The 17,216-nt window shown below is 39.6% G+C and overlaps 1 protein-coding gene across 12 annotated transcripts in view; it reads left to right on the top strand.

Annotated features, from left to right (window-relative positions):
- Window positions 1-17,216, top strand: part of Anks1b (ankyrin repeat and sterile alpha motif domain containing 1B) — a 1,010,332-nt gene that overhangs the window by 514,205 nt on the left and 478,911 nt on the right. The window lies entirely within an intron of this gene.

The following is a 17,216-nucleotide window of genomic DNA, read 5'->3' as shown; positions in this document are numbered from 1 at the left end:
TGTCTCTGGTACTCTACTGCTGGCACATACCATGAAGCTTCCATGTAGGTTATCGAATATCTGTGATTGTGTTTACATATATTTGACTGTTTCTTGTTGGTTTTCATGGCCATAGATTTTGTGCATGTATATACATTCCCCCCCTCACAAATTTGTCTTGTTCTCTGACTGGTTTTAAAATCCGTAAAGGAAAACTGGGTCTTTTCAATTCCCTCAATTCCTGGCTTGCAGTGTATACCCAATGCCCAATGTTTGTTTTGTTTTAATGACCAGCAAGTAAGTAAAGTTAATATGTTACCTGTTTACCTGTAATGCATATGCTTTGAATGGAAAGTTTCCTCAATCTTAGGATTTCTCATGATTCATTTCCAAATGATAAGAGGTATACAAATGATACAAATGATACTAATTCTTGTTCGGTATTTTCTTATTGTCTGGGGAATAATTCATGCGTTGAAAAAAACATAGTTTTTTTCCTGGAGTTTTGGGGCTGCCATGGTAGTTCATTTTATATGACAACTTGACTAAACTACTAGATGACCAGATAATTAGTAAACTATTATTTTTAGGTATATGTGTGAGTGTTGCTATAAGAGATTAACATTTGACCAGTAGTAGGCTATGTAAATATCTGCTCTTACCAATGGAATGGGTATCATACATTTTATTACAGATCCAGAAAAAAATGAAAAAAAAAGAGGAAGGACTAATGTGTTCTTTTTTCAGCTATAAGACCATTTACTTTTCCCCTTGGACATCAAACCTGATAGTAGAAACCATCTACTTTTCTCATTTGCAGCCTTCTGCAACTCAAACTAAGTTGTACTGCCAGCTTTCTTGGCTCCTCAGCTTGCTGTTAGCATGTCATGGGCCTTTTAAAACTCCCGAATCAGGTAGCACAATATCCAAAATGTCCTCTTATATATCTGTGTCTTATCAATTCTATGTCTCTGGGTAGACTTAATGAAATTATCTCATCATCAAGTAGCACTTACATTTTTCTAGTCTTAACATCCATGTCAGACTGTTGTCTAAAATTTGGACAACCAAGCTCCTCTAAACTTTCACCTTCATGCACCAACCAGTCCAAGGATCAGACATAGAAAGAATGAGCAAAAGTAAATGAGTATGAACTTTGTCTACCTTACTCCAAGTTGAAAACAATGCCTTGCTTGCTTGAATTCTGCAGAACAGGTGGACATGAACCTTTTCACTTTTCTCTAGCTTCCTCATATTAGGAAAGTGATTTGTAAATATGTAAACAAAACAAAATTACTATTGTAAGTGCTCCATTGGGTTCATCACACTGGGCTTTGATCTGTTCTTTTATTCACTTGCAAATCTGAACTTGGTGGATATTCAGTGTTATTGTGGGAGACAACAAAAGACCCAACGTGTCATGGACATCACATTTCAGATTGCAATGATAGTTTACCTATAATTATCTATAATTAATGTCCTTCTAAAAGGATAATGATCTGCATTTATCCTATTTAGCAATCACTCATTAGCTGGATCTGTAGGTCTGCATGAAGTCATTTGGGCATCATTTATAAATCTTTCCCTCAAGCCTAATTCTTTAGGGATTTTAATGATCTCAGTTATATTCACTTCATTTTAGTCCTTTTGATGTAGTTTCTTCCCTGTTAGTAAATTAATTAAAGCATTTTCATTTTATAAATCATAATAATTACCTTGCAGTTGCATAGATTCCATCATCTTTAGGCTGATCCATTCATATGGGCTTCCAGCATTCAGTGCAGCTTGTTCCAGAATTGATTTGATTACAGCCATCTGATTTGACCATGAAGGTAAATTCAATAAACAGACTGAAGGAACTGCGATTTGCCCACTGAAGACGGGAACAGCAATAGGTGCAAACCATTTGTTGTCCTTTCTAGGAAAGACAGGAAATCAATAAAGCAAACACTCATCCCTGGAGCTATTTAGGCAGGGATATCAACAGCTAGTATCAAAAATAAAGTTCAATTGCTTAACCAAAATGTAGAAAATTTTGAGGTTTTAAAAATTGCTTATCTTCAAAAAGTGTGTTATTTGATTATCTTTTTCTTGAGTACAGGCATACATTACATCTGTCCTAAATTCTGTCATCAGAACAAGTTCTTTGGAAAACTGGATAACCATTTACCATGAAAGTTAGGCACTTGATCATTATGATTATATAGTGAATGACAAAAAAAAACAGCAGAAAAAGTTAGTCCTATAAAGAAGCCTAGGACCAGAAAAAAATTTTAGAGTGATCATTTTTACACTAATGTTCATTTTTATTACAGATTGGAAGAAGAAAAAAGAGAAAGGGCAAAGTAATTTAAACAAAGGTTTGCTGTGAAAATTAAGCCTAGGTATTTCATATTATATTGACATTTTTGTCTTATGTATTAACTTAGAAAGCTCTTTCCCATTCTTCAGTATGTACAAAAATAAAATAGAATAAATGACCTATGGTCAAAATTTCAAAATAACTGAAAGATCACCTATGGGTTTGTATTTCCAACTCTATAGAAGCAGATACCTTCCATGAACAGCTTGTTTTTTTAAACAGAAATGCATATGGAAACAGAAAATTTCCCTGATTTACTGAAAGACTGGAAAATAGAGTTGCATAGGATATAGAAATAGTTCTTAGTTTAATCTTTGTAGTTTTCTAAATTAGTAGCTAAATGCATAGGCTATGATCAGACAGGTGAGGCTGAGGCATGATCCTTGTTGCTTTGCTTAATGATACAATTGAACCAAATTACCAGTCCTACTTGAGACTTTTTGTTAAAGTGAGAAGATAGAATCTCCACCCTATAGGATTGATGCAGACATCAAGACAAGAATGTGTGTTACCCCATACTTGGTACCTACAAAGCATCTAACCACCATCATTGCTGTAGTTATACAACCATGAATTGGAAGTTGCTGTCCCCCTCAGCAGCTACTCTAATCCTGACAACTGTAGCTCCAGAAACCTGGAAAGTGCAGACAGGATGTGGGGAAAGAAGAAGCCCAACTGGGAGTCTGTGATCTTCAATCAGAGCTATGTGCTTTAGACAGACAGGCAGGCACACAGGCACACACACACACACACACACCACACACACACACACACACACACCTTTCATGCTAAAGTCACCTAGGATCATTAAAATATGGGTTAACTTAAAGAAACAAATTGCAACATCTAAACAAAAGGGAACTTGGTTAAAAATCAGGAGATTTAGATTGATCAGGATGAGTTATATTTAAACATGATCACCATGTTGCCAGTAGAAAGTGTTTCTTAGAATAATCAGGTTTGAAGAAGCTAAGAATAGAATACTTGACCAGTAGCTGTTGCCTGTGAGTCACTGGACTGAGTAAGGGGAAAGCAAAGCCCACTGTGACCTCAAGGCTTAAATATTGAACAAAGGCCAGTGTAAAAGCACAGAAAACAAAAGCATAATGAGGAAACAAATCATCATTATCATGATGTGTGACTTTTTAATTGAAGCTTTCCTTTCCAGATATAGAAATGATAAACGCTGTGTCTTCTTTTGAGGTTTGGGAATCTTTTTGTTTCTTATGCCCATCACCAAGCACAGTCCCTAACACATAGCTGGTGTCATCCAAATTTGGTGGGTTGAATGAGTTCAACAAAGGTTCTGAGCAAGAGTAACCTCAGTGGATAATATTCTGTTTGTGTGATACTGAGATCTGGACATAGCTCTTGGGCTTCATATTTGTGTTGAACAAAGTTTCTGAGGTTGGACTCTTAATCATGCCTTTGAATAATGGATTGGATTCAACAAATAGATTTTCTTCGTTCTTACTTTCAACATGCACAATTAAACAATATTTAACTGTCTAATTGTCTCTGCCAGAACTATGGCTAATTCATCATTAAATCAAACAATGCTTTGGAAATACCAGTAGTTTTTTCTGATCTTCAAGTTTTCTGCTGTTTATGTTTGTAATATTTGTGGAAATATTTTTGTATTCTAGAATATTCCCTTTCCAAAATCTATTAGAAGTAACTATAAGACACACTCCCCCTTTTATTATTTATTAATTTGGTTTTTCAAGACAGGGTTTCTCTTTGTAGTCCTGGCTGTCCTGAAACTTATTCTGTAGGCCTCAAATTCAGAGATCCACCTGTCGCTGCCTCCTCAAGGCTGGGATTAAAGGTGTGCACCACCACATCTGGATCACAAGACTCCTTTTAAGTAATGCTGCATAAACAATGGGTGGAGAGAGTTTTAAAGTTCCTGTTTCTGTAATGTCATAACAAGCACAACATGCGCCTCTGGCAACCATTCAGAGAACTGTAGCTTTTAGTGACATTTATCTCCTCACAGTCATCACAGAGAAGACCCCATTATGAATAAGTTAGCATGTTTTGGTTAGCCTCACATACCTCCCTGCTAGTTCAGTCTTCACTGGTTAGCATCATATACCTCCATACTGGTTCAATCTTTACTTAGTAATGTATTTGTCAAATAGCCAATGGTTCATTTGATAAATGCTTAGTGTTTGTTTGTCAAAGGCTGTTTTTGGCTTCATGGATACAAATAGAGTAAGACAAATAAAGTCTACTATCACTGATATTCTCAGTTTGGAAAGACAGTTAAGCAACTATGTAAACAGATGGACGAGACTAATTTCAGATTGTAATTAATGCTTGGAGTCAATAGAGTAAAATGTTTGAAATGGAGAAATGAAGAAGAATAATTTAAATTGCATAGCCAGGGAAAGATATCTCTGATGATGTTATTTTTGAGCTGAAACCCAAATGATATGAGTCACCCTCGTGTAAGCCTGTGTAAACAAAAAACAAAAAATACAGAATGATAATATTTTTTGATGTTGAGTCAAAATTCTAGCAGGTCTTTGTAGAAATTAGCAAACCAATTTTCAAGCCCATGTAAGAATTCAAAGATATAGAATTAAAAAAAGAAAAACTTTGAAAAGTGACATTTGCTGTGCTTACAGTCAAGACTTATTTTAAAGTCACAGTATATAAGTCTTTTGCATCCATGCAAAGGTAAATGGATCAAAGGAATAAAATACAGAATTCAGAAATAAGTCCACATATATGTGATTAATTAATTTCAAACAAAGATGCACTTCAGTGAGAAAAGCAAAGCATTTTAAGGAAATATTATTGGAAAATTAGATGTCATTTTTCAAGAGAAGGAAACGTATTTATGTATAACAAACATCATGAGTTTGCTTCCTATTGCTGTGATAAAACACGCTGCCCAGTAACAGCTTAGAAGAAGAAACGTGTGTTTCATCTTTTAGGGTGCAGTCCATCATCAAAGGGAGCTAAGGCAGGAACCCAGCACAGGGACAATGGGGGAGCATTACTCTCTTGCTTTTCTGGGGCCCGCTTTCAGCTGCCTGTCTTACATAGCCCACCTGCATAGGGATGGCACTGCCTACAGTGGACTCGTCCCTACTGTATCATTTAGCAAAGAAGAAATGTCCCATAAGCATGCCCATAGGCTACTCTGAGCAAGGCAAATCCCCTAACTGAAACTCCTTCAGAGAACTCTAGGCTGTGTCAAGTTGTCAGCTGGAGCTAAGTGGGAGACCATAGAAAAATGGTTTATAGAAAGAAACAGAAAAACTTTTAACTACAAAATAACATTTCCAAGAAAAAGTACCCAATAGTCAGTTGGCGGTGAAGGCAAAATAAAGGTAGGTACCAATTCTCCTTTTCCATGTTAGTAAGTTATACAGGTGTTGTCTTCAGCAATAGGATCTTAACATTAGTTTGTGGAGAACAACCAATAACCTTGTTAATAGCCTGGGTTGTTTGTGTGTTCTTTCATGGGGCCTCTTTGGCCAAAAATTTGATTCGCCTGCACTGGAGATTTCATTTGGTGACACGAGATATCTAACTGAGGCTTTATTTCCCTGTCATTTGATGGTTTCAATTTATATTTCGTTCATATATGTATATATTTTAAGACACTTCTGCTAGGCAATGGTGGCACACACCTTTAATCCCAGCACTTGGGAGGCAGAAGGAAGATCACTGTGAGTTCCAGGATAGCCAGGGCTACAAAGTGAGACCTTGTCTCAAACAAAAACAAAAACAACAATAAAAGGAAACTTTCCATGTATTAATTTTCCATAAGACTCCCTCAAATGGCCCTTAGGTTTAATTTTCCTTTTCACATTCCCTCCCTCACCTACCTTGTTTGATCTTCCTTTTACATCTTATTCCACACCTAACTTCTGTGGTTATGTGGGTTATAGGCTGCTTATTGAAGACTTGGGAGCTAACTAACATCCATATTTATCTCTTTGGTCAGAGGCACCTCACCTAGGATGAGTTTTTTCTAGTTCTACCTATGAGATTCATGATTTTTTTTTTGGTCAGTTGAGTAATATTCCATTGTGTAAATGTCACACATTTTCTTTATCCATTCATCGGTCCTTGACAGGCATCTAAGCTGTTTCCAATTTCTGGCTATTATGAATAAAGCAGCAATGAACATGGTTGAACAAATGTCTTTATAGTGAGATGTAGAGTTCTTCGTGTATATGTCCAAAAGTGCTACTATAGTTGCATCTTGAGGTGGTAGATCTATCACCAGCTTCCCAAGGAAACATGACACTGTTTTCCATAGTGGCCGAATAGATTTGCGGTTCTACCAGCAATAGATGGGTGTTCCCCTTACCCAAAATATGTTTTTTAATTATTAAAAACAAGAAAAGTCGGGCGGTGGTGGTGCACGCCTTTAATCCCAGCACTCGGAAGGCAGAGGCAGGCGGATCTCTGTGAATTCAAGGCTAGGCTGGACTGACAGCCTCCAAAATAATACAGAGAAACCCTGTCTTGTAAAACAAAAAACAAACAAAAAAAACAAGAAGATAGCTGGGCAGTGCTGGTGTACACCCTAATCCTAGCCCTCAGGAAGCAGAGGCAGGCTGAAATCAGTGAGTTCAAGGTCAGCCTAGTGAACAAATTGAGGTCCAGGACAGCCAGGACTGTTACACAGAGAAGCCCTGTCTCAAAAAAACAAAAACAAACAAGCAAAAAAAAAAAAACCGAGAACACAAATTTTATTCTGAGTGTATATTACTAAATATCATATTTGATAAGCGACTAGATCCAGAATATATAAAGAAGAATTCAATAATCAGGAAGTGAGCATTTCCATTAAAAACTGGGCAAACATTTTGAGCAAGACAGTTCTCCCCAAGGGACAAGATGATATGCAGATGGCAAACAAACATAGAGGAAACAATGTACACTAGTGCTGTCAGTTCAGCATACACAGTTGCACAGTTAAAGGTTATGAAGAGGGGGTGGGAACAAGAGGTAACCACTCCTCTTACATGTTCCTGGGAATGCGATGTGTTTGATCTCTTTGGGAAAAATACTCTTTGGCAGGGATTTTTGTTGTCATTGTTTTTAAGTTTGACTTATACCTGGGTTTAATCATCTTCTAAGCCATCTTGTCCTGTGTATTTATCAAAGAGAAATGAATGTCTGTGCTTTGCAAAACCTTGTGTGCAGTTGCCCTGCAGAGTTATTTCTGGCCATCCCAAACTGGAAGTACTTCAAACTGTTCAAGAGGTAAATGGCTAAACAGGCTGTCCTGTATTCATATGCAGTTCTACTGGGCATTAAAAAAAGAATAAGTTATAGACCTAAATAACAGAATGAGTAAACCTCAAAATACCTTTCCTCAATGATCTAATGTGGAGTCAGATCGGTAGAGAGGGCCTTGATTGTAGAGGCTCTCAAAGACCCCAGAGGAGAGATTGGTCTTCATTTGGGACACAAAGGAAGCAGTCATTGGACGACTCGCAGGTGCTTTCTGACTTGAAGAATCGCTTCAGCCAGTACATGGGAGAGCTAAGAGCTTCAACAGTGATCTCGTCAAGAAAATAGGATGGTGTGGACAAAAGTGGCTGACCTGAAAATAGAAAAGACTTAAGAGAATATAGTCATACTTAAAAATCAACAGCTTTTTGTGTTACTTTTAATTTTTAGTGACTGGTGGAATGGAGTATATGTTGCAGAACATTGTTTTATCTCCAACCTCAATATATGATGGCTGATCCACTGTTTGTTACTGGAAACTTATTGTCTGGTTTTGTGACTTTGGACACTCAATATAGCAGCACTGCATCAAACCACTAGCATCTTGCTTCTTTATTTATTGATGTCCAGTTCTTCTAGAGAGTCCTGCACGAGTAAAAGTCAAAGTGGGCATGGCAGGACTCTGCTTTAGCTTCATGTGGAGAATAAAGCATCCCGTAAGACTCCATAGAGCCTAGATTCTGAGATTTATATCTTCTCTGTGAAAAAGTATCTATACTTCATGATGACTTTTTATATCCCTAGGCAACCCAGAGTTATTTAGAATTATTTAGGAGGATCCTGACCTACACCTCAATGCAGATAATATATTGATACATTAGTTCATTCATTTATTTAATTTCTCCATCCATTATCCCAATAGGCATCTGGTGACATTTGTTAGAGATAGAGAAATAATAAAAACCAAAAGATTGTGGCCATATATTATTTCAGAAGTCTTTAATATACTCAGGAAAGTGTTTCTCTAGTTTTCCTAAGTAGACTTCTTTTATCCCAGAGCTAAAAGAACCCACATTTACATCAAAAAAGGTACAGACTTTCTTCAAAGACAAGTGATCTGGAATCAGTCAAGGTATCTGGCTACAACAATAGGATTTAGCAGCAGCAGTAGAAGCTCTATTTTACCAGCTATTTTTAATGCAAGTTCTTTCTTCCATAGCATTGAAAAAAATCCATGAAGTTAAATTATCAGTTAGCTGTTAGCTGTTTGGTGATGCTCCAGGAATGCCTCCTGGGAAGGAACCCATCAGCTTTCCATCTTCCCAGTCCTGCATTGGAGGGAACTCCTTCCATAGCTTTCCATCCACTAACATCTGAGAGAGAGAGAGAGAGAGAGAGAGAGAGAGAGAGAGAGAGAGAGAGAGAGAGTGAGAGAGAGAGACATAGAACAAAGATGGATACCTAACAACAGTGAGGTCTGTGGCTGAGACATTTGACTAATAATTGATAAGTCATAAGGCTCTGCCATTGCCAACACTATTGAAAAATAGAATTCATACTGAAGAGGCAGAAAAGAAATATAAGACAGCACAAGAAACATGGCATCTGCATGACATCTCACCAGAGGTGGGAGGTGACACTTACTGAGGGCACTGCAGGTCTTTGCTGTCCTTTCCCATGCCACACTGTTGACTGACTATTTTCTTTGTGTTCCGTTGTGGGCACTGAATCCTGGAGAAGTTACAGAAGGGTCCAGACCACCTGGTTCTCCACCAACCTCACCAGGGATTTCATTCTCTCCTTCTAAGTAGAAGAGTACTCTAGTCTTGGCATCCTCTACGTTTAATAGCTTACTGCCTGGTATCTTTGAGACTTTTCTCTTTAATCCAGGCCTCTGCAACTTTTGTTCCTTGTTAAGTTCCTATTAGGTATCTCAACCTCGTACACCTCAAGGAAAGCACCTTACTCTCCCAGCCCTAAAGCCTGCTCTTCCTATGGAGTTCCCTGGCTTGGCAATGACAACTCCAATCTCCCCACTTACTCAGAAATCCTTGGCACCCTACTAAATTATAGTCCACATCTTATTAATCAGAAAACCCTATCATTTCCACATAAGAAAACCAAACCACATCTCCTTAGTTGCACAGCTGATATTCTAGACCAAGCCACCATCTTCTCTGACCTGGATTACTGTAAAAAGCCTTTTAACCTGTCTCCTGGTTCCACCTTGTCCTCCTGAAGATCTGTTTTTTTAATCTGGTGTGAGCTATCCTTTGAAAACATGTGTTACTTCTCCCCACAATCTATTTCGTTGAAGGGCTGTCATTACAAAGCAGTAGAAGGTCTACAGGAGGAGGAGAAGCAACCTTGCCTGCCTCACCTTCTACTCACTCCAGTGCCCGTGTCCTTCAGCTCCAAGGATCTTGCCAAGCACAGTCCTGTGTGGAAATGTGCCAAGCACAGCCTCACCTTGGGGACTTTGTGCTTGGTCCTTCTGCCTCTTCTGTCCTTCCCCAAGTAGCACAGTGGCTTATCCTACTTCTTCTACAGTCCTGTTCCAAAACACTGCTTTAGCCAAAACAAAAGCTTTCCCATCTGCAATAAAGTAGTTAAGTTCCTCCCTTCACAACATACTTATCCCCTGACCTTTGTCTTTCTAAATTGCATCTGTCATTGGTGAACATTTTACCCACCTGACTTGTTTCCATGTTCTCTTCCCACTAAGTCATAAACTTCATGAGACTAAGGAGTTGACTTAGTTCTTGCTGAATGCCCAGCACACACAACAGTGTTCAATACATATGAATTATATTAAACTAAATTAAAACATTATTTTTCTACTCTCAGAGTTGAGTGTCAGTATTTTCATGATTCTATTTAATTAGCAGTTTCTCAATAAACTTGTTTAACTGGTAGAAGAATTGAGCCCATGACAGCCCATGTCCAAAGCTCACATTCTACCTTGTATATAATTCCAATTGCCATTAATGAAATTGCATTCTGGTGAGACACTACCTACAACTCAGGAAGGCTTTTATTTGCTAGACACCATGAGGGTAATATACTAGTTTTAGGCCACAAAAAATGATGAAAGTATGTTTGTTCTCTCTAACTTATTTGGAACTTACCAGCAACTGACAGCAAGTGTTTCTGTCTTTTTAGAAGACTGAATGTTCAAGTATGAGCTCTTAGCAGTGTTCCTTAATTCTTCTAGTCAGTCTAGACTCAACCAACTGGCAAAGCACCTTCCTCCTATAAGGACTCAGAATTTCCTCCTATAATTTTGAAAATTCAGAAGTAAAGAAATATTCATTCCTCTGGAGTAGATAATTTTCAGTTGTTTTTTCTTGGAATTGATATACTAAGCATAGTATACATAGCATATACTAAGTTAACATTGCCATCAACAGATATAGGCCAACCCTCAGTAGACTAGCACTTTACATGTAATTTTGTTCATTTCTTTGTATAATGATCATTTCTTTTGATCATTTCTTTGTATAATGAAAGTAAGTAGGTAGTGTTCTTGCCCATTCTTAATGGACCCGGACACCTGCCTTTGCGGTCCCATCTTTCCCTGTTTGTAGGATACCCTCCAATCAAAAGATGAGAGAACATAAGACTCTTCTGATGGAGGGCTATGGTCTAAACCATTAGAGACCTGCGAAGAACTCAAACCAATAGGAAGGTGTGAGCGTAGGGGTGTTCCTTTAACTGCCAGTTCTAAGCCTATCAGACAGTCCTGCAACACCCCACCTTGTATTTCTCTAGCTTTCCTCAAGTCGACAACTGATATTAACCATGGCGCGTGCACACACACACACACACACACACACACACACACACACACACACACACACTGAAAGGAAAAATACTCCAAATATATTATGCTTTTGCACATTTATGATCACATTTTATAATATCCAACTGTATTTTTAAAAGATAATCAGCATCTGCCAAAATATACAATTCTTATTTTAAAAAGCCCATGGATTATATGATTCCATTTACATGAAGCATCAAAATGAGGCAAATCTACATAAAGGCAGAAGCTGGATTAACAGTCGCCTACGACTGGGGATGGGAAGAGGGTGAATGAGGCATTATTGGTATGAGGTTGGTTTCCCTTTAGATGGTAGAAAAGTTCTAAGATTACAGGAATTGTTTCTCAATTCTCTGTTGGAAATCACTGAATTGTGTACTTTGCATAGATGACATCTCAATCATCCTTCATAGAACTTGGCTGTTTAACTTTTCTACTTCACAAAAGCTTTGAGATTCTCTTGGCTGTGCCTGTCAGTTAGAATGCAGCTATTCACAGCCTGTACTGGTTGAGGCACCATATTGGCCACTGAAAACAAGAACGCAACGACCATGACCCCTGTCTTCAGGAGGTTCATGGTCTGTTGAAGGAATGAAACTACTATGAAGTACACTGTGTCGTGTGTCCTCTAGAAGCTCCAGTTTAGATTAATGTGAGGCAATATAAAGCCGAAGAAAGGCCAGTGATGTATAGACGTATTTAATATTTAGGAATTGTATTTGCCATGACAAAGAAAGGCTTTTACTTTCTTTCTTTCCAGAGGGCTTATACTTTATTCATGCTTAAAGTACTTCCCTTTCTCCATTTATTACTTTAATATGTTTCTGTAATTAACATGTCAGCTAGGTTGTTAGATATTAGGGGGCAGTTACCTACAAAGTCATCGGGCAACGTCTTGTATAACTTGGCTTGAAGAAATCTTTCAAAGGCTGCTTGTAGGAGTTGGTTCCTGGCCTCAGTCTTAGAGGATGAGAGTCAAAGGAACAAGCAGAGGGGTGTGGATGAAAGCAAGAAGGCCTATGTACATTCGGATGAAAGCAAGAGGGCACACGTACATTTGGAGACTTCTTCCTTTCCATTCCTGTCTCTGTCCCTGTCTCTGTGTCTCTGTGTCTGTTTCCCTCCCTCTCTCCTTCCCCCTCCATGTGTGTGTGTGCCTGTGTGCCTGTGTGTGTATGCCTCTGTGTGTGTGCCTGTATATGTGTGCCTGTGTGTGTGCCTGTGTGTGTATGCCTCTGTGTGTGTATGCCTCTGTGTGTGTGTGCCTGTATATGTGTGCCTGTGTGTGTGCCTGTGTGTGTATGCCTCTGTGTGTGTATGCCTCTGTGTGTGTATGCCTGTGTGTGTGTGCCTCTGTGTGTGTGTGTGTGTGCGTGTGTGCCTGTACCAGTGTGCCTATATGTGTGTGTGCCTGTTTGTGTGTGCCTGTGTATGTATGCCTACATGTGTACCTGTGTGTATGTGCCTGTGTATGTGCCTATGTGTGTATGCCTCTGTGTGTGTGTGCCTGTGTGCCTATGTGTGTGCCTGTGTCTATGCCTCTGTGTGTGCCTATGTGTGTGTACCTCTGTGTGTGTGTGTGTGATGATTCATTTTAATAGTTAACTGGATGAGCTCTAGCATCCTCTAAGACATGAGCCCTTAGCTATGCCAGTGCATATGTTGGAGGATCTTGATTAGGCTAAGTGGCATGGGAAGACCTATCTTCTAAGATGGGTGACATTGTTCCCTGGGCTGGAATTCTAGGCTGTAAACAGTAGAGAGTGAACTGAGCACAAGTGTTTCTTGCACTCTCCTTCTTGACTATGAATGCCATGTGACCAGCTGCTTCATGACTCCTTCCTTGACTTCTCCACCAGGATGGACTTCAACCTGCAGCACTGAGCCAAAATAAACCTTTCTCCCTCCAGTTAGAGTATTTTATCACAATTGGATACACTGTGTGCAAATGTGTGTGTGTGTGTGTGTGTGTGTGTGTGTGTGTGTGTAAGCCAGCGATCATCCACAGATATCACGTCTCAGGATCCATCCACCTTATTTGTTGAGACAGGACCTCCCTCTAGTACCTGGGGCTCGCTGATAGCCTACACTGGCAAGCCAGAGAGTGCTACAGGTCTTCCTGCCCTTAGCTCCCCAGCACTGGGCTTACAAAGATGCACCACCACACACCTTGTGTTTTTGCATGGATGCTCTGGACCACGTGCAGGTCCCAATGCTTTCATGGCAAGCAATTTACTGCCCAAGCTGTTCCCCAGCCTCTGCTTATTTAATACAAATATTTGCTACAGGACCAAACACACCCTTACCATTTTAGTGGCTTGACAGAGTGACCTTTTTTTTTTCCTTACACATAGTCCAAGGCTCAGAGCTTGGTCACGGAATTCATGTGAACACTGACTTGCAGCATCAGCCAAGGTGTTGTTATTTATTCAGTGGTGGGGAAAATACAGGAGCATCAGAAAAGCTTCCTTGGGTTAGGCATAGACAGAGGGTTCATAACTGTGCAAACATCCTCCATGCCAGATCTCTGTCAGTGAATGCAGTAACAACAGGGAAGTACAGTTCCTGGATAGGCCACCCTTCCCCCACCACCACAGCCCCATTGTGGGAAGAGGCAAATCTTTTACGGACAGCTTGATTTCTAACATTCTCACTTGAATAGTTTTCTTTTTATGTCACAAAAGGTAGAATTACACTCATTGATTACTCGCACTTTGATCATTTTGTTTACGAATCAAGTAAATGTGCTGAGAACGAGCACAAAGAGTTAGAGTTATATCTTGAGAAGAAAAGACAAATATGCATTGTTCAGGCTGTGAGATGAGACCTGTTCAGTAATCGTCTCCAGGGTAAAATTTCACTGTGGTCTGCTGCACCTAATAAAATGTGCACTCAATCATACAGAGATCCATAATCTACTTTTCTATGTCTGAGGCCCCACGTGGCCCAGGGAATGAGTCATAGCAGTTTGAAGGCACTTAGTGTCTTGAGCTAGATCCTATTTGCCTGGGTGCCGTGTCCATCTATATCCCAAGATTTTGAACAAACCTGAAAGGTTAAGATCCTTCTCAGATAATTTTGAAAGTAAAAAAAGGACTCTGCTCATTCATAAGCAGATTTTTTTTACTTCTAACCCCTCACATGTTAATATAGATACCTCTAACTTATGTTTCTATTTCTCTCCATGGAAAGACATTGTTTTCTAAGCACCCTTTCAAAGGGTACAAATCAGAAGGAGCCAGGGGGATTATTAGTTGTCACTTTGCATTGTAGTTTGAATGAGAAATGTTCTCCATAGGCTCATATATTTGAAAACTTGGTCTCCAGTTGGTGGCACAGTTTAAGGGAGATTGTGGGATTTTTGAGATGCAGTCTTCCTGGAGGAACCCTATCACTGAGGGAAAGAGTGGAGAATTTATATAGCCTTGCCCTCCTTCTAGTTAGCTCTCTTCACTTCTGGTACGCAGTTGAGTTGTGATCTCTCAGCTTCCTGCTCTTGCTGCTGTGCCTTCCCTTCCTGACATTGTAGACACTTAGCCCTCTGCAACCATAGGCCTAAAGAAACTCCTCCTTGAGCTGCTTTTGGTCATGATGTTTTACCACAGCAACGGAACACTGGAAGCAGAATAGCTTTGATAATAACCATGGAAAAGTTGAGTGATTTGTTTTGTTTTGTTTTTTCCTTTTTCATTAAATTCTGGACAGGACTAGGGTAATTAAAGCATTTTCTTTTTATTAGGGGTTCACAAGAAATGAACAGACTCAAATCTTACAATAATGCTGTCATTTATTAAGAACTGCCTGTCACCAGACATGAATGAGGTAGCGGTAGGCAGTGCTGGTTACACAGCCTGAGGAACAGCAAGCCTCCTTTCCTTTACAGCTCCGGGGACTGAACCCAGGGTCTCCCACATGTGAAGTGTGGACACTACAGCTAAGCTGTTCCCCAGACCCACACTCATCTCAAAACTGCAGTTCTCTGTTAGGTTTAAATGCTTCCTAATACCTCCTCTTAGAAATGTCTTGAAATTGATTACCTAAAAAGAAGGTTCTCACAAGAAAAGGGAAGAGATGGAGAATATAGACATTAGTTTAGAATTAGTTCAACACTATAAAGAGATGGCATGGCTTATTCAGGGATGTAGGCATTGCAAATATATTAAAAAGTTCTCAGTTGTTAAGACTCCCATTTTACATCTCTAATTGTGAAGGAGATGATTTATTTGTCTTGTACCTATAGATTGCCAGATACTATATTATGTTTTATAAATGTCTGATTCAGTTGTTGGAAGTAGGGATTTTTTCCTTGTTTTAAAGATTATATATAAGTTTCCCATGATACTCATAACAGTACAAGGAGTATGGTTAAAAAATCGATACCTTTATTTTCTCACAACTCTCGAGGCATTAACCGACCATCAGACACGGGAGCAAACCTTTGAGTTGATTGCGCTTTTACAATATTATTTTAAATAGCAACCATGACTGCGACGAATTTAAGTATCTGAAAAATAATACTGCCATTTCAGAATCTTCAAACGTATCACAATAACTTTTTAAGCCATGTAGCTTGGAGAGTGTTAGAGGTGTTGGTGACATTCTATTAGGCCTCGAAGAGGATGCTGGGTAGAAGCCTGACAAGACAGGCTGGCACCGGGATGGGGGAGAAGAAGGCAAATGTGAGCCAAGGCTTCAGAAGAGACACTGTTGATATGATGGCAGAGCTCTGGCAAGTACCGCTTACAGTATAAAGCAGGGTGCCTAAACATGATCTGAGATTCTTTCACGGAATGCTCTAAGCCTCATGGAAGTGAGAGGATGGACTATCAATACAAATAGATATTGGGATATATATAGTTGGCTTACTCTCTTAATCTTTCCAGGTGACAAATAAATCGAATATTTAAAAATGGCTTCTGAGCAGAGCTCATATCCAGAGAGCTGCCAGGAAAATATGGCTTAAGGTACAATCCTGTGGGAAGACTATAAAATGTTTTTATTAAATCCTCAAAAAAAAAATCAAAGGCAGAGCTTCATGGGAAGCTCTAGATGTAACGGGAGGCTTGGGACCTTACAGCAGAGCTTCATGGGAAGTTCCACATGTAAGGGAAGGCTCAGGACCTTACAGCTTTGCCAGGGGCTCCTCCCCACTGGGGGAATGGAACTGTTTAAATGCTTGAGTACCACACAGACTGACCCGGGAGTTTCACAGGGAACTCTTGGGTAGAAGGGGCTTGTCTGGAAGAGGTCTGCAGATAGATAGGACATCTTGCCAATAATGGGTTCTGAATTAATGCACACAAATCCCATAGCCTTTCTGAAAAGATGGCTCTGGTGGAAGAATACTTAAATTGTACTAAAAGGACCAGAGAGGACAGTGGACAAAATGTCAATTGTACTTTCTAAGCTTTTGGGACACATAAAGCATAAGAATTGTGTGTTGTGATAGAAGAATCTATTTTTATAAATATTTTTATTTAAATTAAAAATAATCTTATTTTACATATCAATTCTAGTTCCCTCTCCCTCCATCCTCCCATGCCCCCACGGGCCCCCTCCCCCATTCACTCCTCAGGGAGAGTGAGGCCTTCCAAGAGGGATCATCAAAGTCTGTCACATCATTAGGAACAGGGCCTAGGCTCTCCTCCATGTATTTAGGCTGAGAGAGTATCCCTCCATGGGGGAATGAGCTCCCAAAGTCCATTCCTGTACTGCCCCAGGCCCCATAGACTTCCCAGGCTTCCCAACTGACAACCACGTTCAGAGGACCTGGTTTGGTCCTATGCTGTTTCCCCAGGTGTCTAGCTGGGATCCATGAGCTCCCACTTACTCAGGTCAGCTGTTTCT

This window comes from Mesocricetus auratus, unplaced genomic scaffold (assembly GCF_017639785.1).
Source record: "Mesocricetus auratus isolate SY011 unplaced genomic scaffold, BCM_Maur_2.0 Super-Scaffold_100011, whole genome shotgun sequence".
Lineage (NCBI taxonomy): Eukaryota > Metazoa > Chordata > Mammalia > Rodentia > Cricetidae > Mesocricetus > Mesocricetus auratus.
The sequence above is the reverse complement of the archived record's forward strand: the minus strand, read 5'-3'. Positions and strand labels throughout refer to the sequence as shown.